The 24,331-nt window shown below is 43.1% G+C and overlaps 1 protein-coding gene across 10 annotated transcripts in view; it reads left to right on the top strand.

The window, feature by feature from the left end:
* The window catches only part of Sgms1 (sphingomyelin synthase 1), a 258,253-nt gene that overhangs the window by 159,644 nt on the left and 74,278 nt on the right, over nucleotides 1-24,331 (top strand). For 6 of the 10 annotated variants that reach the window (XM_060388375.1, XM_060388385.1, XM_060388373.1 and 3 more), the window contains one exon: nucleotides 10,777-10,856. The exons of 1 other annotated variant lie outside the window; for it this stretch is intronic. The gene's annotated coding sequence lies outside the window, so the exon portion shown is untranslated. Of the gene's footprint in view, nucleotides 1-9,447; nucleotides 10,592-10,776; nucleotides 10,857-16,042; nucleotides 16,154-18,285; nucleotides 18,501-24,331 lie in introns of those variants that run through there. 3 more of the 10 variants (XM_060388381.1, XM_021653482.2, XM_021653479.2) reach the window with 3 other exon arrangements.

The following is a 24,331-nucleotide window of genomic DNA, read 5'->3' as shown; positions in this document are numbered from 1 at the left end:
TGAAACAGTTGGCCTCTGTGCTTCATGATTACACTTTGGATTACTTTCCTATAAATGGGTTAATTTTAGTGTTCATGCTTGGTTGTGTTATCTCTAATTTCTGCTTGTCATGAGGCAGTGGTTAAGATCCATCATTCCTAACGAGGACATCCGTCTGGTCCTGCTTGGTTTGCTGCAGAGATTATCCTAAGAAGCCAGCCGTGCTGGCACACACTTGTGATCCCTGCACTTGGGGAGGCAGAGGCAGGCAGATCTCTGTGAGTTCAAGGCCAGCCTGGTCTACAAATCGAGTCCAGGACAGCCAGGGCTACACAGAGTCTCAAAAAAAAAAGAGCCCTGTCTCCAAATAAACAAAAAGAAATAAAAAAAAAACTTTATCCTTACATCCATTAAAATATAAGGTGTGTGTATGTGTTTCTGACATATGTTTTGTTTCTTAATGTCAGTCATTTGTCCTTAATGTCAGTCATTTGTCCTTACCTTGATCCTGTGTTTTTCTGGGAAATTTTTTCTTTATGTCTCATGAGTGATGTAAATTTAGAATTTTCTTGTCATTGCATTTTAACTAAGGTCAGCCTGGCATATTCTTTTCACCTGCTTATCAGGCTGTGTTTATTTCAAAGGCATCCATGGTAGATAAGGGTAGGGCTTGGTGTTACTTTTTCAGTGGCTTTTGGGAATCTTTGTCAATATCTGGTTCTAATGTTTAATCTCTTCTCATTTGCTGCATTTACCAGCATAGTTAATTTTAGTTTCCCCATTTTTAAATTGTTTTTATTGGTCCAACTGTTTCAAAATTGTTTTTTATTGTTTTTAATTGTATATATATATGTTTGTACATGTGACTACAATGCCTACAGAGGCCAGAGGTATCAGATCCCCTGGAGCTGGAGTTACAAGTGATTGTGAGCTACCTGATGTGGCTCCTGGTACTCAAACTCAGCTCCTCTGGAAGAGCAGTGTGTGCTCTTAACCACTGTGCCATCGCTACAGTTCAAGATAGTCTTCCCCTTTTGTTGAGACAGGATCTCACTGTGTAACTCTGGTTTTCCTGGAACTCAGTATGTAGACCAGGCTAGCCTCGAATTCACAGGGATCTGCCTACCTCTCTACCTTCCAAGTGCTAGGACTAAAGGTGAGCAGGACTATGCCTGGTTGGTCCTGTTGTTTTCCTGTTGTTTTTGTTTGTTTGGTTTTGGTTTTTGAGACATGGTTTCCTTGTAAAGCCCTCGCTGTCCTGGAACTAGCTCTGTAAACCAGGCTGTCCTCAAATTCACAGAGAACCTCCTACTTCTGCCTCTGAGTGCTGGGATTAAAGGCATACACCATTACAGCACAGTGACGTGCTTTGATCTACTGTAAAATGGTCAGGTCCAGTTCCATGTGCTCATTTCTTGCCTCCAGACTCCTGATTTTATACACACTTTCTTCACTACTTCACACAGTATTTTTCCGTGACCACAAGTTCTCTCAGTTTTTATTTATTTAAAACTGTCATTTCTTCTTTAGTTTCGAAAGATACCTTTTTGTTTCATATATAATCCTAGCCGACTGACCCCACACACACCTTTCATTTTCTAATGCTATTTTGAAATTTTTGTTGCTTTTTTGGAGCTTCATGTCTAGGTGAGGTTTTCTTGTGGTTAACTGAATTTCCTGCTTAGGGGTATTGCTGTTTGGGCACAACTTTAAAAATTTCTGACCTTTTTTTTTTTTTAAACAAACAAACCAACCAACCTTTTTTTTTTTTTCAGCCTATCATCTGTTTCTTTCCTTAAAAATGTTTTATCATTAGCTAAAATAATTTTTTTTTCAAGTGGCAGAGCATTGGAGAAATGGCCAGGTAGTTTCTACTGGAACCAAGCAGAGAACAGGTGGCCTGCTCTTTCTGTGTAAATGTAGGGCCAGTTTCCTTCTTCCTCTGGCCATAGCACATTGCCCACGCTGTAGGTGACAAAGCCTCAAATGCTGTGCAAGGTCTGACTGCTGGTTTTCTACCCACATCCTTGCTAAGCAGAGCTGGTATAAGCCCCAGCGCCTTCTATTTAATCTACGTCTGCTTGCCGACTTGAGGCCTAGGTATCCAAGTAGGTACCTTTCTGGAAACCTGTCTTCATAGCTGCATGGCAGGCATCACACAGAGAATGACGTGGATTCTAATAATAGGGCTCATGCCACAGAAATGTGTGGCACGTGCTTGTCCTTACCAGAGATGTTTGAGAGCCACTTCTTGGAGAAAGAGATTGACACCTAAAGAAAAAAGGAGATGAGAACATGGGAGAGAAAAAGCTAGGGAGAGTCTTGAAGGCAGAGGACTGTCAGAGACAAATCTGAAGTCATCTGATAGTCTGTGTTCATGACAATTCTCTTTCCTTACTTACTTTGAAGTGTTGGGATGGTTTTTGTACAGAACCATACAGGAAAAATATGTGGTAAGACAGGGTAACAGGTGAGAATCAGGGGCAACATGCAGCATGGTTTACAGATGAAGGCTTTGCATCAATGCTGAACAAGTACACACACGCACACACATGCACGCGCACACACACACACACACACACACACACACACGCATGCATGCACACACATCCCAGAGCAATGCTGAATCTCCTAGAATCTAGCTTATGGGAATATGAATCCCAGGCACTTGTTGCCAACTAAATGACTGCTATGTGCCAGGCTTTCCCTGGTAGCCTGTAGCCTCTTTCTTTTTGTCTGTTGCCTGTATTAGCCACAGATTTCCTTGTAGTCTGGGAGTCAGCAAACACAGCCTGTCGACTGAATCTGTCTAATACCTATTGTTGTAATACCATTTTAGTGCAACACAACCATATCCATTGATTTTGAATATACTCTAATATGTGAAAATTGAGTATTTGCAGAAGATATTACATGCTAGAAAACAAAAAATGCTTGCCAGCTTGGTCATCACAAATGACACTGTTCTGCCTCTGGCCTTAGCGGAGGCCATACCACCAACCTTGCATCATTGCTCTCTTCTGATCCTGTTTGCGCTCTTCTGTGCCATTGATTTTTCCTCCCCTTAGCTATAACTGGCCATCTTTTTGTTATCCTCTCATCTAGCTGTTTCTTCCTCTCTAGTAGCTATTCCAAGTGACGCTAGTCAATATTTGGGGATGGCTTTCCTACTAAGGTCATATTACAATGCATTTCTGTCAGATTTTTGTCTTTTTTTAAAAAACTCTTTTCACATAAATTTTGATTACTGCTCACAGGTGAAAGGTACTTATATCTTGGCTCAGAGTAGCCAAGAGGAGGAAAGCACAAACTTTGGCTCCAGTAGAAGAACCATTTAACACGGAGCCTCATCAATTAGGAAGAGGGTTCTTGCTCTACACCTCTCAGAACACCAGCCTCTGCTGAACATGGGATCAAGCCTCCCCTGGCCCAGGGTCGTGGGGAGGATCAAAGCATCTGGGTGCTAAGCTGCCTGTATCCTTTGTTGTTTTCTGTACTGCCAAAGCCCTGGGTGATGGATTCCTTCACTTACGTGTGTCTGAGAAAAAGTAAGCTTCTGAACTTGTGGATAAATAGCAATTTGTGAGGTTTTTTTGTGTAATATGTATATTTATATATTATATAATATATAATTTACATTATATATGTATATACATGTACAGGTTTATTTACATGTATAAACTTAAACCTCTACCGATACTATAGAGAGATTTATTTTAGATTACTTTTTTGCTATACATAGAATTTTGACATTTATTAAAGACAACAGCATCATTGGCATACTAATTGAGTTGGGTATGCTTGTTTATTTTCACATAAAGAACTAAATTTTGGCTGAGTATTGGATAGTATGAGATGAAAACATCCTCAGTATTTTTCACAGTTGGTTGATATTTTGATTTCATAATGATCAGCGTTGGGAATGCCACTTTGCATAAATATGTCGCACAAAATGGCAATGATATGTTTAGGGCCGGTTCAGAAATTGGAAATTCCATTCTAATCACAAGGCAAAACTGGTGACGTGTTTTAGAATTAGTTTACAGGTAAGAGTTGAAGCAGCAGTTTAAAAAAATTAAACACTCTTAACAATCCAGTCTAAAGATATGTTAATTTATAAGCTGAGGAATGCTGGTGAAGAATATGAAAGTCTGTCTTCTGTCATGAAATGGTTATGTTCCTATAAGATCTGAAACCACTGCAGTAAAGTACTGCAATCAGAACATATGGTAGCCTCAAATCCGAGCCGAGACCCTCTGCGTGGCGCTCCCTGGTGTTGTGGGCTGTGCCAGCGTGCATACTGTGAAGTGCACATGGTGTGTGCTCAGGACCAAGGCTGCCACGACGTTCCCCGTGCAACAAGAACAAGTGCTGCCCGAGGAACCTCAGCCGCATCACACCTTTGACTGTGAACTAAAATGTGGTATCTAAGTCGTGGTAACACAGTGTGTGCCAAAGCTTAAGTCCTTGCGGAGAGGAAACCGCTGATTACACGGGGGAGGAGAAACCCTAGTTTATTTTTGGTTTGTTCCTTCATGGTGCTGGGGGAAGAGGAGAAAGTTGAAAGGCTATGTTGATTTTTTTTTTTTTTTTTTTGTTGGGAAAGTTCCAGAACGGGGTCATAGATGGATATGATTCCATTTGTTTGGATTGCTTCCACAGCTGCCTTACTGGCAATGTCATCACAGGGAAAAGCAAGCTGCTGTTTACTTTTAAATGTAGACGTATCTAGGAGTGAGGACAGCCCTAGTATGCATTCTTACTCGCCTCCCGATACTTGTACTGGAATACTTCTGCTGCATTGGTGGGTTGGTGCTTGTTGAGAGTGTCAGCGAGCACTGTTTGCTGATAGCCAGCCAGGCTCCTCGCGTTCCACACATGCCACATTGCTCTGGATCTCGAAAACCTCCAGATGTTTCTTGAATGAACCAGTGACTTTAGGAATCAGCATACATTAAGTAGCTGAACAGTCTTGCTGGCACGTCTCCTGTGCCAGCCCTCTTTTGATTTTCTTCCTTGTTTTAACACAGGGTAAAGACAGAGAATCAGGTCATTCAAAAGAAAAGCAGCCTATTTTAGGCACACTGAGTGTTTTATGCAGTAGTGATTCCCCCCTCTTGCCACAGAGCTTAGCTTTTTAGAAATAGAAGCATTCTAGTGTCCTGAAGATGTAACTCCTAGTTTTCTCTCACGCAGAATATTTAATATCACTGCTGTCATGTTTTCATGTTCAAGCTAGCCTTTGGTAGAACTCAGTAGGAAGAGGCCTGGGAACAGGTTAGAACTGTGGTACAGAGTAACTTTGGATGGATCAGTTAGTCTTTGGGTGTGTGCATTACACCTGTCAGCTGCAAGGCTGGGTCTGGATGAGCAATGCACTTTTTCTACCTTGCAGAGCACATTACTATGGGATGACCTTGCTGCTTTTTTGCGTGTAGCTAGTTGGCCTGTGAGCTGAGAGGGGTTTTGCTCAGTGACATGAATCTCTTGGTGTCTTCGTTTTAATTGAGTTCTTACAGCCACTGAGAAAGTCCCAGCTTGTCTTGTCTCTTCAAACACGTGCTTTAAACACTGTTTAAGTACGTAGGTTGCATATAGCATGTCTTGTTATTCTGTTATGGCTAGGCTTTTAGAATAGCTTGTATATTGGCAAAAATTCTCTTGCTGATCTCAATGGCCCAATCGTTGGCATGCTGAATAGCCTTTGAAGGCCAGCCAAGAACCTGATCACCATTTACACTAATTTGTGGGTAAATGGGACTAATCATATCCTTCAGATGGCCAGCCTAGGATGAGAGATCCCTTTTCCCCAGGCTCTGAGGTTCTCTGGGTCTTCCCTTTTCTCCCTTTTCTGCCAGAGGCCATGAGAAGGCATTATGGACCTGAATTTCTTTTTCTTTCTGCATCCATTATCTGGAGCCACGTGACCTCAGTACAGCACAGTCTTTGCAGATCAACCTACTTACAAGCGATCTCTTGGCCACTGTGGGCAGGAATTCGGGCCTGAGTTAGCTGAGGGTTGACCAGGTTGAAGTCAGAGTGCTAGTGTGGCTACTGTCCTGTCTGGGGTGAAGCTGGGGAAGGAGTCAGGCTTTTGTGGGCTCCTGCACCAAGCACCTTGGTTTTTTGTTGTCAGTAGAAGTTTCCCTCATGTGGCTCTCATTAGGTATCTCACACTATGGCAGCCTGCATGCTTTTCATAACTAGCATGGGAGAGACTCCTGTGGCAGAATGGATATTACAATCTCCTGTAGCATAACACACACATCCTGTCATTTCTATGATATCTTTTCAGTTACAAGTGAGCTGGAGGACTTACTCATTTTCAAGAGAAAGGGATTACCTACAGAAAAAATCAGAAGAGACCGAGATTGTGAGGGCCACTTGAGAGTCGGCCACGCCTGAGCCTGACCAGGACCATCATTTCTCTTTCCTTCCTCTCTGTGCGTTCTCCTACTCAGCCAGGCACATGCTTCTTCCTGCTCTGCTGCCTCCCCACCTACCCTCTTCTCGCCCTCAGAGACTTCCAACTGCCTTGAGTGACTTTTTCCTCTTCTTCTTTCCTGTTTTAAAAAGGTAGCTGCAGTGAAAGAGCACTGGAGCTCAGAAAGTCCCATGTGATTGGGTCTTCCCTCTGAGGGCAGCATTTTGAGTATGTGACCTGATCTCTTCAGTTCTTTCTAAATCACAGTGTATTAAGAAGACCCAAGTGGTCCCTGTGCTCTTTATGCCAGCAGCAGGTTCTAAAATTAGGTGACAGTGGTGGTGCCATCTTTTCAGGGTTTCTTAAGAGTTTATGTTGATAACTTTGTAGCATTAGCATGTTTGCTCCTTTCACTCTTTGGCCCTTCTAACTCTCAGAGTTACTATCCTCCTGTCTTCAGTCAGCTAGGGCGCACTTCTTGCTCTTCAAGGTCTTCCTTTGGCCTGTGTCTTGTCTTCAGCTACTTCTTTTATCATTGAAGTGACAATGTGGTGTTGTGGGTATGAACAAAGATTAGAGCTGCCTGGCTTTGAATTCCAGGTTTGAACTGAGTCATCTTGAACAAATCATTGAGTTTTACTCCTGAATGGATGGTGTTAATATTTTGGAACCTCCCTCTGGCCACTGTCTTGTAAATTATTCCTGCTGCTGCTTCTGAGGTACATGAACAGACATCAGACAGACAATTTACTCTTTGTTGCTAAGAGCAGCTGTATATCCCAAGCCGTTTCTGCTCACCTGGTCTGGAGCTCTTGCAGATACTAATTTTTGTCATTATGTGGACCTTATCTCATTACTTGCTTTATTCGCTAACCTTGAGGATAGTATAACACTTAGTGAACACTTGCTGTTTTCCATAGGCTTTACCTGAAAGCATTGATTATGACTTTATGTCTCTACTATGGCATCTAGCTATAGCACTGATATCACCCCCATTCTGCTGATGAAGAAACTGAGGTTTGAAGAAATTGTACAGAGTGTACATTCAAAATAGAATAGGTTGGGCTAGAACTGTAACTCAGTTTAGCACCACATACGTACACAGAAGAAATGTGTTTGTTTTAGCCAGGCTTTTGCATATCTGTTTTGCATATCTTCAGCAGTGTGTTTGAAGCACCGTTAGGAAGCACTAACCTTGTGCTAGTGTCACCAGGACTCACATCTGGATAGTTCTCGTTAAGTGGGTCACCTGACTTTCCTGCTTAGTTCTGCTGCTCCTCTTATTGCAATCTTGTGTGAACTTCATCCTTGTCTTAGGGTTTCTGTTGCTGTGAAGAAATACTATGTTCTTGGCTCCCCTAGTAGCTGGGACTACAGGTACACATCACTGCCACCCATTTCTCTGTCTATCATCTGTCTGTCTATCTATCTATCTATCTATCTATCCATCCATCCACAGTTGTCTCCTTCCCCACCCAGCCTGTGAACTCTGTGAGAACAAGAATTTTAACTATGCAGTTTCCCTTCACATACTTAGCACCATGCTTGCTAAGTACAGGGTACTCATAAATATTTAGTGAATGAATCAAGTTTTCTGACGGGACCCACTTTCTATTTTAGAGTCTGGCACGAGTTGGTTATCTACACTTCTGTCTTAGTTAGGGTTTCTCCCTTAGTTAAGATTTCTGTTGCTGTGAAGAGACATGATGACCAAGGCAATTCTTATAAAGGAAAACATGTAATTGGGGTTGGCTTACAGTTCAGAGGTTTAGTTCATTATCATCACAGCTGGAAGCATGGAGGCATACAGGCAGACATGGTGCTGTAGGAAAGGAGCAGAGAGTTCTGCATAGTATCCACAGGAAGTACGACGAGACAGGGAGTCACTAGGCCTGGCTTGAGCATCTGAAACCTCAAAGCCTGCCCCCAGTGACCCACTTCCTCCAACAAGGCCACACCAACTCCAACAAGGTCATACGTCCTAATAGTACCACAATCCTTATATGTCTTACAACCCCTCCCCTGCTCTGAATGCTTGGCAGCATGAATGGCAGGTTCATTAGTGGTTGACATCACTTTTAATCACTTGGAACAGCTGACCATAGCAGTGGCATATTACCATTCTTGATCATGATTTTAATCTTTTAACTAATTTATTAAAATATTTCTCGTAATAGTAAATAAAGTGTTTTGCCCCATGCATCAGGGGTGACTAAGCTCAAAGGAGGCAAATGTCTTTGGGTACATTGCCCATAGTAGTTATAAAGATAAAAGCAATCTGCATCATTGGAAGGAGTCATTTAGAGTTATTAAAGATACCTTCTGTAGATTACAAGTTCTGATACTTGTGCTTCAAAGCTGGCATGGCCTTATCTCCACTGTCCTCAGTGAGGCTGTGACGTGGTGCTGAGGGAAGTCTTGGAGATGGGCTGCCCACCATTTTCTGCTTGGCCCTCATGCTCTACAGATGCCTGAGAGTGCCTCTGATGGAAATGAGTCATTCTCTCCATTCCAGAGCCCATCATCACAGGAGGAACTCAGTACTGATATAACACAAGCGGTACACAGCTAGCACTTTCAGTTGACTTGTGCCAGGAAAGGCTGCCAGAAAAGATGCCAATTTCTGTTTAACACTCTGTTATGATGAAAATGTGTCTCCTAGAAACAACAGGGAAGCTTCACTCATGATATCTCACCAATGTGGCTGCCTAAACAAGAACAAGGACAGCAGCACTAGACATGCTAATGTGGAAAGGGGACTCTCGTGGGGGGCCTCACTTCCCCGACCAAGAACTGCAAGAAAATAACGACTGCACAGAGAGGGAGAATTTCTCTCTCCCAGGAATGGACCCCCACTTGGCTAAACACCAAGCGGTCAGCCCTGAAATCATATACACACAAACTACGCTAAACGCACTCCGCTGGTTGTATTTATAACTACTAATTAAAGAACAGAGGCCCCGAATTTGAGAGGAAGTGGGAGGGCACATGAGGGATTGGAAGGGCTGAGGGAAGTATTATAATTATATTTTTTTAATTTTTAAGAGTTGCAAACATAATATAAATTTGAAAAATAAATGTTAGGAAAGTTTGTGTTACTGCCAGAAGTAGGACTGAAGCCTCTTCTGAAAGCACTCACCTATGGAGCCTATGAATTCAGTGTGTTGCATACTATCATTGCCTTTTATAACAAGGAATTTAATAGTCCTGCCATCATCACACTAGTAACATGCTAGTTGGAATTTTCTTTTGAGCACACCGTGTACGGAGTCATCTTTAATGACGGGAGTGCTATGAACTGTAGGCGTTATTGTCCTCATTTTACAGATCTGGAAACTGAGCCTTAGATGGAATAAACTAGTTGGCAAAGGTTATACCGTTGTTAACTAGCTAGATGTGCTTCACACCTACCTGCTCTAAACTCAAGTCGTACAGCATTTTCCATACTTGAAAAGCTTCCTTGCAAAGTGGGTGGCCATATGAAGTCATAGCTAGCCAATGAGCATGCTCTTTTCTGTGCTGGAACTTCAGTCTGTCCCTAAAGGGCAGTCTTTCCCCGGTTTATTGCCGTTGGCCTAGGGAAGCACCTGGATTCATGTGGCGTTTCCTCCTTGTTAGTCCACCCTGCCCATCCTTCTGCTTGAGTGACTTAAAGTTTCTGTCCTTCCTTTAGGTGACTGTTGCGGCATCATATGGATGAGCCATGTTGCCATGGCTGTCATTCTCTTTGCTTTGTGTTAGGGCTTTGGTTAGGAAAGTTAACTCAGCTACCTGTTCTGTCCGTCTTGTCTACCCTGAGGCATGTGTGCTTCCCATAAAGTGACCAATAGCTGCATTCTACTGAGGACGAGTGGGATGTTTCTATTATGGCTCTATGTGAAAAGAAGAAAACAAATCCTATTTCTAGTTTGTGGACTCTGCCTGTTAGAAGATTAAAAACTGATGTGAAATACTGTTCTGAATGACATCCTCTTTAAGAAAAAGCAGGCACTTTGCTGGGTGTATTCCGTTATTGGGTGACCATGTATGGATCCTCCAGTATTTGATGAACTCAACAAATGGGCAGTAAAGGAGTTGTGATTGTTAAGTGTTGTGTGTCTCTGTTGCCAGGACAACACCTTTCTCTGATCAAAGGATGCTGACCATGCCCTTTAGTGTACTTAACTATCACCACCACACAGACAGTAGGTAATATTTAATGCTCATTAGAAATGAAGAAGTGGAGGCTGGGAGAGAGGAATTCCTTTGGCTAGTTAGTAGTAGGCTTTTGGACCATTGGGATTTTGTTGTTTTTATTGCCATCTGTGCAGTACATTTGATAGAGGTTATTAGTAAAGGCCATACAACTAATGAGATTCCCCCTCCTGGAACAGGTGATGGAAACATACTGGAACACTGGGAGAAGCTAGTATCTTACAGGAAGCCAAGATGACAAGTCTTTTTAAAATAACCTGTAAGTAAATTTTTGCTAGCTCTTTGGAATTCTTTTAATGACTGGGTCAGTGGTCTTTTAAGAAGTCATGGTAAAACAACAGTACAATCAAATCCCTTAAGTGTGTAAGAAGTGAGAATGTTTTAAAAAGTATCAGAATGGAGTGTTCACTCGTGGTTCAGAGCGCTGCCCTTCCTGAGGAAGCAGCTTCGGTTCCCAGCATCCTCGTGGCAGCTCATCACTGCCTGTAACTCCAGTTCCAGGGGACCTGAGAGCTCCCTTCCTCGTGTCCTCTGGCTGGTCCGTAACAACGCTGGGAGACAGCTCCCAGCGTATCCCTGTCTTTCTACTTCCCCATCTCCCCACCCCATCATCCCTACATCTGCACCCCTTGGTTGGTGACACTTCCAAGGTCAGGCGGTCCAAGTACCTCAGTATACCACATGCAATTTTGCTTTTGATATAAATTCAGTTTTAATGGAAAGTAAATTGTTTCCAGAAAGACAACCCCTAAATGGCTTAGCATTCACCTTGGCTTGATTATGAAATCATAGGGGGCAAGGTAGAAAAAAACAGACTCTGGATCAGAATTCTCAGTGTTTCTTCTAGAAGTACTTTGTTTTTTCACTTTCTCTCACATACCCTTTAGAAGGGAATAATTGAAGCCTAGAATCGCTAGGCAATGGCAAAGATTGTGATGGTTGTTTTTATTGTGATGGTTGTTTTTATTGTATTTCTCCAGCAGCTCTCAAGTTCTTTAAAAAGGAAATAACTTTGGGTAATGTGAATCAGACTTAAATAATCTTAAACCGTTCATTTGTTTTATTTTCTCTTAAAAGGCATATACAGGTCACGGTGAATCTGGGAATTATTGAATTATTCCAGAATTCATTCTTGTCTATTTCACGTGGAAGTTTAGTTGACTTACACTTCCAGATAATAGTCATCATTGAAGGAAGCCAGGATATAGAACTCAAAATAGGGCAGGAACCTGGAGGCAGGAGCTAATGCAGAAGCCATGGAGGTGTGCTGCTCACTGGCTTATTCTCATAGCTTTCTCAGCCTGTTTTCTTTAGAACTCAAGACCACCAGCCCAGGATAGGCACCACCCACAGTGGGCTAGGCCCTCCCTCATCAATCACTAATTAAGAAAATGCCCTATAGCTGGATCTTATGGAAGCATTTTTTCAATTGAGGATCCCCATGTAAAGCTGACATAACACTAGCCAGCACAGTAATTTTATGTTCCATTAATTCTGATTGCCTCTGTACTGTGATTTCAGAAGGCACAGAGTACTTATTTATCTGTTTGCTTATTCTGGCTATTTTGAAGATTGTATTTTTATTTCTAATTATGTGTGACTGTGTGTGTGCCCGTGCATGTGGGTGCATGCTTGTGGAAGCCAACAAAGGGAAGTGGGAATTGGGTCTTGTGTGGATCAGGGAGTCAGAGGCAGTTGTGCGCCATCTGATGTGGGTGCTGGGTGTGGAACTCAGGTCTTCTGCAAGAGCAGTAAGTGCTCGTAACAATTTGAGCCATCTCTCTAGTCCACTTATTTTCATTTTTTTAAGCCATGTTTTACTATGTAGCCTAGGCTGCCTTTCAATTTGTAGCAGTCTACCGGCCTCAGCCTCCCCAGAACTGAGAGTGCAGGTATGAGCCATACCCTATTTTATTATTAAAGGTACTTCTCAGATTGGAGTGTTCTAAATTTTTAACACGTAATTATGAAAAGGAACCGTTTCAACCTCAGACAGGAAGAGGAGCACACAGATTTTTTTGGGTTCTTTTTGTATGGCTGGCTTCTTAGGTGTGGTGGCCACGTGGGTGGTAATTTTAACATTATGTGCCATAACAGATATATTAAATATCTCCTTTTGAATGTATTACATATATGATGAGTAGCAAAAAAAATTTAAATGTGGAACATGTATGCTTCTGACTACTGTAGCCAGGATGATGGCAAAAACCCTTTAGACTAGTGATTCAATATGGGTGTGGCTTTCTTTTATGAGGGTACTGTTTGTAAGTCCTCCATTTTTCAAATGTTAGAAACTGTCTTGCAGTGTTGTAAATAAAATAAATCTAAAAGCATGTGTACAAGATAGAAGTCAGTGCCATGGCAAGGTACGCCATAAATTAATTAAACTCAGCCTGTTTTTATTGTTGTTGTTCTAGATAGAATAACAGAAGCATTTTCCATTTTTTGAATGAAGTCTGGCTGTAGTATTAGAAAATACTATTGAGGTCATGTTTCAGATCAGTCCTGAGTTAAATGGGCTATTAAGGATGGCCTAGAGATGCCAGCATCTACTTTCTAGACATGATGTCTCCAGTGATAGGGACTCAACAGCTAAGCTAAAGGTCACTGTTGTTAGACTTTTAGTAAACCTTTAGAATGCAATTTATAATCAAGTATTAGCCTTCTTATTAGGCATAGAGTGAGATTTCCTGCTAGGTGCCGATATTTATTTCCAACTCCCACTTCTAGAAAGTAAACCCATTTACTTTCTTTCTTTCTTTCTTTCTTTCTTTCTTTCTTTCTTTCTTTCTTTCTCTCTCTCTCTCTCCCTCCCTCTCTCTCTCTCTCTCTCTCTCTCTCTCTCTCTCTCTCTCTTGTTCTGTTTTTGTTTTCTTTGAGACAGGGTTTCTCCATGTAGCTTTGGCTGTCCTGGACTCACTTTGTAGACCAGGCTGACTTCGAACTCACAGAGATCTGCCTGCCTCTGCCTCCCTGAGTGCTGGGATTACAGGCATGTGCCACCAGGCAGGCTTAAACCCATTTTCTTCTGATGGGATTTACTCTTCCCAGCAATCTAACTAGATGGTCATCTTGTAGAGCAGGGTGTCATAGATACATTGCCCTAGCTAGAAAGTGTAAGTCTTTGTTGAAAATTTTAGAAATTATACCTCTAAAAAGTGGAGCCATTCGTCATAGTGGAGGTGCCAGCAATCGAGAAGAAGGTAGGTTCCAGGAGATATCTTGTCTGGGAAGAGTCATTGTGAGGGGTCCTAAGGGCCAGTGAAGCTGCATCAGGCATTCCTGTGGCCTGTGATTTTCATTCAGATCATCCCACCTTGTTGCGTGGCCTGTGCTGCTTCAGATGCCATTTCTGTTACACACAGGCTAAAGAATGCTGACTGCCTCTCTTGGTTGTTTATATTTGGAGTATTTATCGGCGCTCTTTGTCACAGACTGCAGCCATGAAGCATTTAATTGGATAATAGGGCAGTTGCTTTCTAACATTGCTTTCTGAGGAGAGTGGTTGTGTTTATTTCCACCTGTCATAAAAGCAGACATGTATCGACACTAATAAAGTAGTGACTGTGACTGTGGGTGTGTGGGTGTATGTGTGGCGATGACTCTTGGTGCTTGCTCTAATACAAATGTCACATGACTTTTGATTAGACCATCCAAACATCATCTTGTGGTGGTGGTGCGGGGGTGGGGGTGGGGCTGGAGAGAATACAGTTGTCTTGAACTTTGGGACTGTAATTTATTATTGGAGCCATTGTTAAAGGTAGGTAAACTGAGAGGTGTTTGTGGCTATGACAAATACACCGAGAGATTTATATGAAAGAAGAAAATCCATGCTTTGGCAATCTATGCTTCCTTACTGAAGGAAACTAGACTGACTTATTAATGCCACTCTTGAGGAGGCAGGCATTTGGGGAACTGAGATTTGATGCCACACAATGTTGTGTAAACTTCCCTTCCTTTCAGGAAGTACTGGATTTTCTTCCTCAGAAGCCTCTTTTGTTGTTGGAATGTGTTGCAAAGAGCAAAGAAACGCATGTGACGCTTGGCTTCTCCCTGCCAACTGATTTCAAAGACTACCGTAGTTGTTTATTCTTGATCTATCAGCAAAGTTTTCTTTTCTCTGTTGTGGTTTTTATATAACGTAATCAGTGTTAGATCAACAACAGTGACTGTTCAGAATCTCCGAAGGCCTTAGGGACTCAATACCTCTGAAATCCACTGCCTCCCTCAGATGCAGTCTTACCTGGTAGGAAAGAGGGTAGGGACCTCACAGAGAAGGAAAGCATGAGTTATGAATGAGGTCTGTTCCCCTTGGAGAAAAAAAAGAGGACAGGAGAGATCTTCTGGGCCTGGGCCAGTGAGGGAGTTCTAGGAGAAAAGGCCTGAGTGGAAGAATAATAGAAGGGGTATCAAGGGAAGGTCATCAGACAGCGATCCCAGTGTGGGACAGGTACTGAGGTGACTGTGTCTAGTGCTCACGAAGAGAGCAGGGGGTTCTTCGGCAGTATGCTGTAAAGACTGGGCTTCATGGAGTATAAGCCTGCTTCTGGGGACTGAGTGGAATACTCTTTTTATATATATATATATATATATATATATATTGGAAAGCTTCATAGTTTGTGTTGTCACTATAGGTAACAAAGGCCTAGAAATCCTTATCCCTTTCCTCTTGCAACAATACCCTGACTCTATCAATAATGGTGGCCTCGTTTCTGTTGCAAGAAGGCTGTGGGAAATGTCTTTTACATGCTTCGAGTTCTGATCCCAGATGGTGGCATTTAGGAAAGTTGCCTTCTTCCAGGGTGGAGTACTGCTCTAACTGTCAAGCTTGATATAGCAACCAACATATTACCTAGTATGTAATATACAATATATTAGTATATAATATACAGCTAACGTAGTTCATGTAGTACAATAAATAACAGTAGTTTTCTAAATTAGAAAAATCAATGCTTTTAAAAATGCACATGAACTTGCTGAACATTTGAGAAGTTCTCTTTAAGGAGATTGTTTTTCTTTTATTCATCTGTAAAGTTCTATCTCAGTGATTGACAGAGGACAGGTTTAAGACCTGATGACATGCTGTGATACTTACCATGTGATGGTGGTGATGTGTCAGGAGGCCCAGAGGGAGGGGCCTTTCACCTGGAGTAGCAATTGGATAGCATCCAAACTCAGGGATACTGGCAGAAGGGACCAGTGTTTGAGCTAAGAAAGGCAGAAATGGTACAGGTGTGAAGGGAGGTCTTCCTGTTACTCCTGCTGATGGTGAGTTAACTTTCTGGAAGTTAACTCAAGGATTTGTGAGTACAGTGTTCCCTTTATGGGGAATATGGGATATCTTCATGAGCAAGCTCTCCATGTGCTGAGTTTCTTTTGCTAGCTATAAGTGGAAGGCCTATCTTGTTTCTGCCGACTTTGGCCATTTCTGTTTTCCCTTTCCAGTTTGTTGTTCCCAGTTGAAGAACTGACCGAGAACCTCAGAGAGATGAAGCTGCTGTTCTGCTCAGTTCCTGGCAGAGCCCAGACTAGTAAGGTCTTGGCTCTTGGCTCATGGTACTAGACTCTTTCTGTATTCCCTCATTGCCTCATAGAAAAGAACAACATTTTAGATCTAAATCTAAATCTCACTTTAGATTTGTTATTGGCTAGAGAACTTTTTGAAGAAATCTTGGCCTGTGGAAAGAATGGCTCTAACAGGACACAAGGAGATCTGGGGAAATGGCTCAGCCTGTAGAGAGCTTGCTGTGTTTGCTGTCTAGCCACTAGGACCTGAGTTAAAACCCTAGGACCCATGTAAAAAAAAAAAGCTGGATGCTAGGCTTGGGCTGTCAATATGGATCAGTAAGAGCTCTTGGAGGCCAGGCCTGATAAACCTGAGTTTGATCCCTGCAATCCACATGGTGGAGAGAGAGAGAGAGAGAGAGAGAGAGAGAGAGAGAACTTTCCTCTGACATCCACACAGGTGCTGTGATACCCCACCCCCAGCTCCAAAATAACTTAAATATATAGGTGGGGGAGCTGGACATGGTGGTGCACACTTATATCACACATTGGGGAACTGAAGACAAAGATCCCTGGGGCTTCAACCTAATTGGGGAATTCAGGCCAAGCAGAGACCTTGTCTCAAAAAAACAAAACAACCGAAAAGGAGTATATTTAAGGAAAGACACCCAAGATTTTCTTCATGTATGTATGTATGCACATAATACACACACACACACACACACACACACACACGGGAGAGAGAGAGAGTCAAAAGAGAGAGAGAAAAAAAGAGAAAGTTAAATCTAAGAGATCTTCTCTAAACCTAAGAAATTTTAATGTGCAACTTAAAAACAAGATCTCTTGAGCTGTCAAATGGCTCAGTAGGTAAAGTGGCTTCCCACACAAGCCTGATGACCCAGATTCAATCCTTGGAACCCACAGAAGGGTGGGAAGAGAGAACCGACTTCGTGGAGCTACCCTCTGACCCCACACTGTGCTCCAGCATGTACACACAATAATAATCAATAAAATAAGCTTTCCTCCTGCCAGAAACACCATCAGTACTAGCGATCAGCTCATGTGTTAGTGGATCAGGACCCAGAGAATTAGGAGTTCTGCATTCTCATATAATTTGCCAAAGCTCTACCATTTAAAGTTTCTTTTAAATGTTTTAATTAAAATATGACACTTTAGCCACAGTAGCTAGTGTTTTTTAATTTATTCTTGCTTTTTAAAGTGCACTTAATTTTGTCTTAAATAAAACCACTCCCTTAAGATTCTTTTTTTTTTTTTGCCAGTAGTCTGTTCTTTCAATTATATAATAATATCAAATGCAAGAAGCTTAAGCCATAAACCTAAGTTTCTCATGACTTAAGAGACTCAGAGCATGCAACGCCAAACAACCATTTCAGCTCTAAAATTTTGTGTACTTTTAGCATAAAAACAGAATTTTTAAGATTAAAGGCCAGTTTATCATTCAATTTTTTTCCTATGCAGTTTAGGGGATGGAAGTCACACCTGGCTTATGGTAGAACAGTGCTTCGTCACACAGCGACATCCAGACCCTGCTCCCCCATAAAGACCAAACCAAACACACACACACACACACACACACACACACACACACAGCCTTTAAAAGTTTGAGTCAGACTTTCCTTGAATCGACAGCCGGGTCTCCTGGATTAACTGGGATGACAGGTTTCTGTCCCCAGGCCCTGCTCAGTCGAAGACTCCCTACAACAGTGGAGTTCAGATTCAGGACTCACCACTTCTGAGTATCTGCTCTGTGGGGCACTGTGCTAAGTGTTTTGCATGTAGGGTCACGTATAAATCTAGCCACCTCTGTTAGGTGGGCACCTTCCGAGCTCATTAAATTGCAGTTGAGCTCTCAGCCTTCTCTGAAGGAGGTCTGAGAACGTTATTTGGACCCATTACAGCCTCAACTCAGCCCCCAGCAGAAACCAAGTAACTTCCACTGGTTATTATTACATGATTAACCTGGCTTCAGAAAAGTTTCACAGACTCTAGAAGTGCTCAGGTTCTTAAAAGCTTAAACTGGGGTGGGGAGGGTGTGAGAGGCTGCTAAAGTCGACCTAACTCAAGAAAGGAAGGTTCCGCCTTAACCAGCAGTGAAGGCGCCTATTGGTTAGGATTGGGCACGGGCTGACTCACTTCTTTAGCTGTAGCAGAGAGCCACGCCCTGCATTCCAAAAACCCTGAGCTGCCTGAAGCGCGCGGGCCTTGCTTTTGCAGCCCCTTGAGCTCAGGGTCCTCTGTGCCGGTCTACACTGTGGGCTCCCCAGAAGCGACTCGCGGGGATTGCCGGCCACTCCCCACTGCCGGCTGGGCGCACGCAGAGCCCCGCGCAAACTTGAGCCTTCAGGAACTTTCCAGGAGGCTGCCCCGGGGAGGAGAGGTATGTGTGGCTCTTTGTGGGATGGCAGTTCGTTAAGATCTCCAGGGCGGTGCGTTGTAGCAGCACCAGAGGGTAGGACTCCAGGAAAAGTCTGCATGGAGCAAGCCAGCTTGGCTTCCACAGTGCTCTGTGGTCACCGGTGGATTTCCTCCACCCGGCGATTTCAAAGGAATTGATGGGCTTCGGCGCTAAAGCTGGCACTGCTGCGGAGCGCCCGCTGGGGCTGGGGCTCAGGCTCTGGATAGGTCTGGCGAATCAACAAATGCACCAAATACTGTGTGGTGCTAGCCGTTGTGGTATATAATACACAACCAACATCGAAACGGTTTCAGTTTGGGGTTGCCCAGCTTCCCAAGAGTAGGTTTTTTGAGAGGTGAGATTGTATCGCCAGTTTGGTTACTGAGTTTTAAGGAGTACATGCCTCCTCCAAACTCACCTCTGCAAAAAACCCTCCCAGCCAGTGGCGGAGGAGCTGGTGAGCGAGGTCTGTACAAGGTGCCCGCAGGAAGCACGTGCTGCCCGTGTCTTCAGGTGTTTACTCTGCAGCCTGCTGCTTCTGCTAGTGCTGCAAGGTGACTGCTCTTGTAAAAAAAAAAAAAACCAAGAATGCACGAGGCCTCCTTTTCCTTTTTCCTTTCTTTTGCTGTGTGTTATTGAGTTGTCCCCAACTCAAGTAATCTGAGCTGTTTTCACGAGGGGCAAATTTTCGTTCTACTTTTAACTTGGTTGGGTTGCCGTGTGTGTTGCTGTGGATACAGCACAAGGTCTCCCCTGTGATTCATAAGCATTCTGCCATTTAGGCTAAATCTCGAACTCCTGTGGTTTCTAAACTTATGTAGAAACAAACTTGGTAAGCATCTTTAAAAAAATGTTTGGTTAGCAAATTTATTGGTATTGTACAAGTTGGTTATTATTTTATTTTTCGGCGGTGGCCATTGGATCTAGGCCCTCTCATGGAGCTAGACCTTCCAGCCCTCAGGTTCCTTACTTTTTTGCCATAACTTGGAAAGGTGGAGGGCTGGATAATATCCTTTGATTTTTTAAGAAAATATACAGTCCAGTGTTTACCAGAAAGGTGGACACTTGTTCTGATGGCATAGGCAGCATCGGGGACATTTTTAAACTGATCGATGGTTCAGAATTTGAGTTAAGCTAGGAACATTATCCTTGCACTTCTGCATTTATGGAGCTGTAGACTTGATGCTTTTTTGAGAAGGAGGGAGAGCAGAGTAAAATTCTTGGCAACTGACTTAGAAAGAAGTTACTTCTAAGTGGAATATTCAAATGACTTGTTAATAACTGGAGATGTTAGTTACCCTCTGAGTACCCAGCAGCCTCTGCAAGCTCCTGGGCTGTTAAGCCAGCTGTGTTCCTGTCACTGCTCCACTGTCCGGGTGAAATCCTCAGTAACAGCCCCATGATGTCCAGAGAAAAGTAGCCTGAAGGGTGCTACTGGATGGTTGGAAGGCCCCCTCAGGTGGTGAGAGAATGGGAAAACAGCTTGTTAACTTTGAAACCTAAAATCTGAAGGCATAATTAAATGTGGATTGTTCATCCAGTAGTTGTTACAAAGCTGGACACTTAAGGATGTCCTTTTACCTCAACAACTGAGGTGGTTTGTGTCCATTTCCGCCCCTCACTGATGCTCACAGTAGCTAAGAGGGAGGTGTGTTATACCTGCCTTATAGTTAAAGGCTTGGTGTGACCTGCTTCCCATCTCACAGCTACTTTCTTTGTTAAAAGCTAGCATTGACTGTTTTTTTCCCCCTGTAGCTCTAATAGCTGTCAAACAGAGGGCCGATTTTACTGATGTGAAATGATCCTGAGGAGAATTTTGGTTTGAAACAGATTTCCAAGCGATTTAAAAGATCCTTGGTGCCCCTGTGCCCGAGTCTCAAAGTTCACAGAACAATATATTTACTCAGGAAGCTTGAGGTTTTCAAATATTAACTGAGCAAGACCTACACTCTTGATGGTTTGACACACGTGGCTGCCTCAGGGCTATCAATCCTTGTTGACTTTTTTCTTAAGCTCTCTGATTCTGAATATGTCCTTCCTGCTAGGAAGGACATATTGGCTTTCTCCAAATGTGAGGACTTCCATCCTAAGACCTTCCCAGGTGACTGTGCACAAGAGCACACCTGAAATGTTTGATATGCTGTGTGGAAAGAGTTTTCAAGTTAGCTTGGCACTTCGTTTAGTGTTAAACTTGCTTTTTCAAATGGTGAGGTAGGTGGTAGAGAGATGGTTCAGTGACTGAGAGTTCAAGCTATTCTTGTAGAGTATCTCACCAGTGATAGCCATCTGCCAGCATACCAGGATGAAAAAAAAAAAACAACAACCTAATAAAAATAATACTGAAAACCAATGCCACCTTCCTGGAAGACCATGAGGCACCTACTCCAGCTCACCCCCACCTCTTCACCTACCTCTGTCTTCCATGGAACTCCCACCACCTTTCAAGCCAAGGATGCCTTGGCTACCTTATCTTTACATTCTAGCTGTTTTAAGTGACATTCATGCCTGAGGATGTGGAAAGAGCATACGTGGGCTTATGGGTGTAGTTCAGTGATAGTTTCAGAGCACTCTCAAGGACCTGGATTGCTTCCTGGTACTAGAAACACACACACACACACACACACACACACACATTAAGAACACACAATAGAATATGCCAGTTGGGGGTAATCTTAGAAAAAAAAAATCACAGGAAAGAAGGATGTTGGAAATTAGGTTTTCAAAAGCAGGTAGATGGTCAGTTCTAAAGGCTTTGGATTCAGAGTATATGGTGTTGTCCAACAGAACTGCAAAATATGTTTTTGAAAAGATGGACGAGGATCACCTACAAAGCCAGTGAGGAGGGCTGTGAGTGGTCGTCCATGCCCGCCATCTTACTCCCTGGGAAGTAGAGGCACGCAGATCCGGAGCTCAAGGCCAGCCTTGGCTACAAGGAGTGACCCTCAAGGTCTCTGTATCTGGCATATGTTTGCTAAAAGATCACTTGTGTTTATTTACTTCAGTTCTTTTCTGTGGAGGCATTGGGCAAGTATTTCAGGACAGTGGCATAAGTGTGGCCTGTCAGTGTCAGTACGCCATTTAAAGTGTCGTGTAGGTCCTCTCTCCATGAAGAAAAATGTGGATTGGACAGCACTATGGCTACGTGAGCTTGTCACAGAATCTCCAAAGAAGTCTGGTTGGGAGCATAGTGAAGTCAGACTTGAGCAGTCTTAAGCAATGTTCCTTGATAAAGCGGGGGAACTCGGATTACTAGAGGTGGCGTACCTAGAAGATGCAATTTCCGCAGGACTTGGTTGACTTATTGGAACTCATTGGGCCTCCATTTCATCATCACAAAGCAGAACTAGAAGACTACCTAACCTCATAAGCGGTTGAAGACGTTGAAGGATTGAAGTAGATAATCCACGAGAACTGCTCTAGAGCATAGTAAACTTCATGTCTGACCCTAGTGAACTGTTGTTGCTGTGGCTTTTTCTGCTGTCACAGTATTACACCTTGAGGCAGGTGGTTGTGCGTACTGGGTTTGTGTTTAAATCCCTGCTGGAGTGCACAGTGAAATTTTGGAGAGGGTCTGTAATCCCTGGAGCAGTGGTTCAAGACACCGGGTGTGCTCAGCGTAGAGAAGCTGGGGTGGTACCCGGGTAATAGAAAGATGCAGATGGCTGGCACCAGAGTTTGTCTGTGCCCCCTGGTGTTGTTACATGCACCTTCCCATGAGGAGCTCTAGCTTGGTTTTCAGAGGAATGCATACTGAACCAGGGTATAGCAGACTAGTTCCTGAACTTAGTATAATTTTTCCTTGTGCAATTTAGTCAGCTGACTCTGTGGTTCTCCTCAGAGACCAGTTTTACACATAGTTTCTATTGTCCTGACTGGGGCTGTCTGGAGCCAGGCATGCTGCTATCCATCTTACAGGCCTGGGATGGTCCAATGACAAGGACTTAACCTAAACTGTCAGTTGTGCAGGCTTGAGAAATTCTAGCTTAACAGCTGAGTGCTTGCTGTGTTTGTGAAATTGGAATAGCCGTTTTGGCTTGGCTAATATCACCAGCTAGCTGAAAGGATATGTTTATGAGGAAGCCTTTCAAACTTAGTATATTCTAAATTCTAAAATCTTCAGGTGTCTGAGTATTTTCTTTTTTTTTAAATCATTGGTGCCATGATCAAATATATTTGCCCCATTCCCTGGAGGATTATATATGGTGGTTTGGAAATAAGGTGAACATATACTCGAATCTCTCTTCTCCAGTGTACCTGCTTTGTGATTTGAGTAACCACGGGGCACAGTCCACATTAAGCTGTCTTGAAATCTTCTCTGCCATTAATCTAAGACTCTTCAGTTTAGCCTCTGGCAAATTTTTAAGACAAGGACAAAAAGCAAACACATTCTTTGTCAAGATGTCACAAGAAGTCTAGGCTACTCAATAATATTCTTGTCCTTTGGACCTTCTTTGACTGTGCTGCCATGATTTACATTCTTCTGAGCACTGTTGTCTTCCGTGTTCCTACTAAAATGGTCCATTAACCCCCCACCCCCAATCTCCCTTAAAGCTTCCGACTGCCTTTCCAGTCCAAAATCCCAAACTCTGCATTCTGCCAATAAGCAACATGGTCAGGCCTGTCACAGCAATATTTTATTCTTGCTACCAGCTTCTGCCTGGTTACTGCTGTATTTCTGTGAAACCAAGGCAACACTTAGAAAGTATTTAATCGGAGGCTTGCTTATAGCTTCAGAGGCTTGGTCCAGTATCATCATGGCAGAGAACGTAGGGGCAGACCAGTGTGGCACTGGAGAAGTAGAGCTACATCCTGAGGGAGATGCTGGGAGAGAGACACTGGGCTTGGCATGAGTTTTTGACACCTCAAAGCCCAACCCCAGTGACAAACTTCCTCGAGCTTCTAAATGATTCTAATCCTTTCAAGTAGTGCCAGGCCCTAGTGACCAAGCATTCAAAGATATGAGCCCATGGGGGAAGAAGTCATTCTTATTGTAACCACCACACAGTATTATCTGATAATCTGTTTTTTTGTTTGTTTTCATGAAAAGGAGAATGGAATTGGGTGGTACTTACTAAAATGTAATCTTTGGAAAGAGGAAGAGGATGGACAAAGAATTTGGCTTTTTTAGAAAGCTCCCAGATAACAAAGAAGGAATTCTTGTCTTTACTGCAAAAACGGCATAAACTTTTTTATGTACATGGGTGTTTTGCCTGCACGTATGTGTCTGTGAGCCATGTGCATGCATTGCCTGTGGAAGTCAGAAGAGTGTGTCCTTTGGAAATGGAGTTACAGGTGGTTGAAAGCTGTCATGTGGGTGCTGAGAATGGAACTCTGGTCCGTTACCAAGCAGCAAGTGCTCTTAACCAGTGAACCACCTCTCTAGTCTCAGAAGGATATAACAATTTTAAGAGAGATGAATGTTTGTCGAGCTGAAGTTTTGACCTGTCAGGGAAGGACCAGGGAAGAAGTGCTGGGTGCCCCTGTGGAGGGGAGGAAGTGCTCATGGCAGGGCAGAGGGATTGCTCAAGGAGGAGTGTGCTCTTGATGGGGAGGGAAGTCCTTAGGTTGTGAGGAAAACAAAAGCCACCTGCTTTACTTAAGTTTGGAACTCGCCAAGAAGTGAGCTTGTGTGTTCAGGAATTGCTCTGCTGTAAGAACTGGTAAGTGTTTGTGGACAGCAGTGTATTTCTGTGATTTTCCTCCTCTTCGTGTGGTTTCGTAATATATGCCAGTGTCTTAGGCTGTAAGCAGCACTCCCAGCCATGAGGAGGCCTCAGCATTGCCATCCTCAATACAGAAGTACCATGTGGCCA

This window comes from Meriones unguiculatus, chromosome 1, assembly GCF_030254825.1.
Source record: "Meriones unguiculatus strain TT.TT164.6M chromosome 1, Bangor_MerUng_6.1, whole genome shotgun sequence".
Classification (NCBI taxonomy): Eukaryota; Metazoa; Chordata; class Mammalia; order Rodentia; family Muridae; genus Meriones; species Meriones unguiculatus.
Note: the sequence above shows the minus strand (reverse complement) of the source record. Positions and strands in the feature narration are given on the sequence as shown.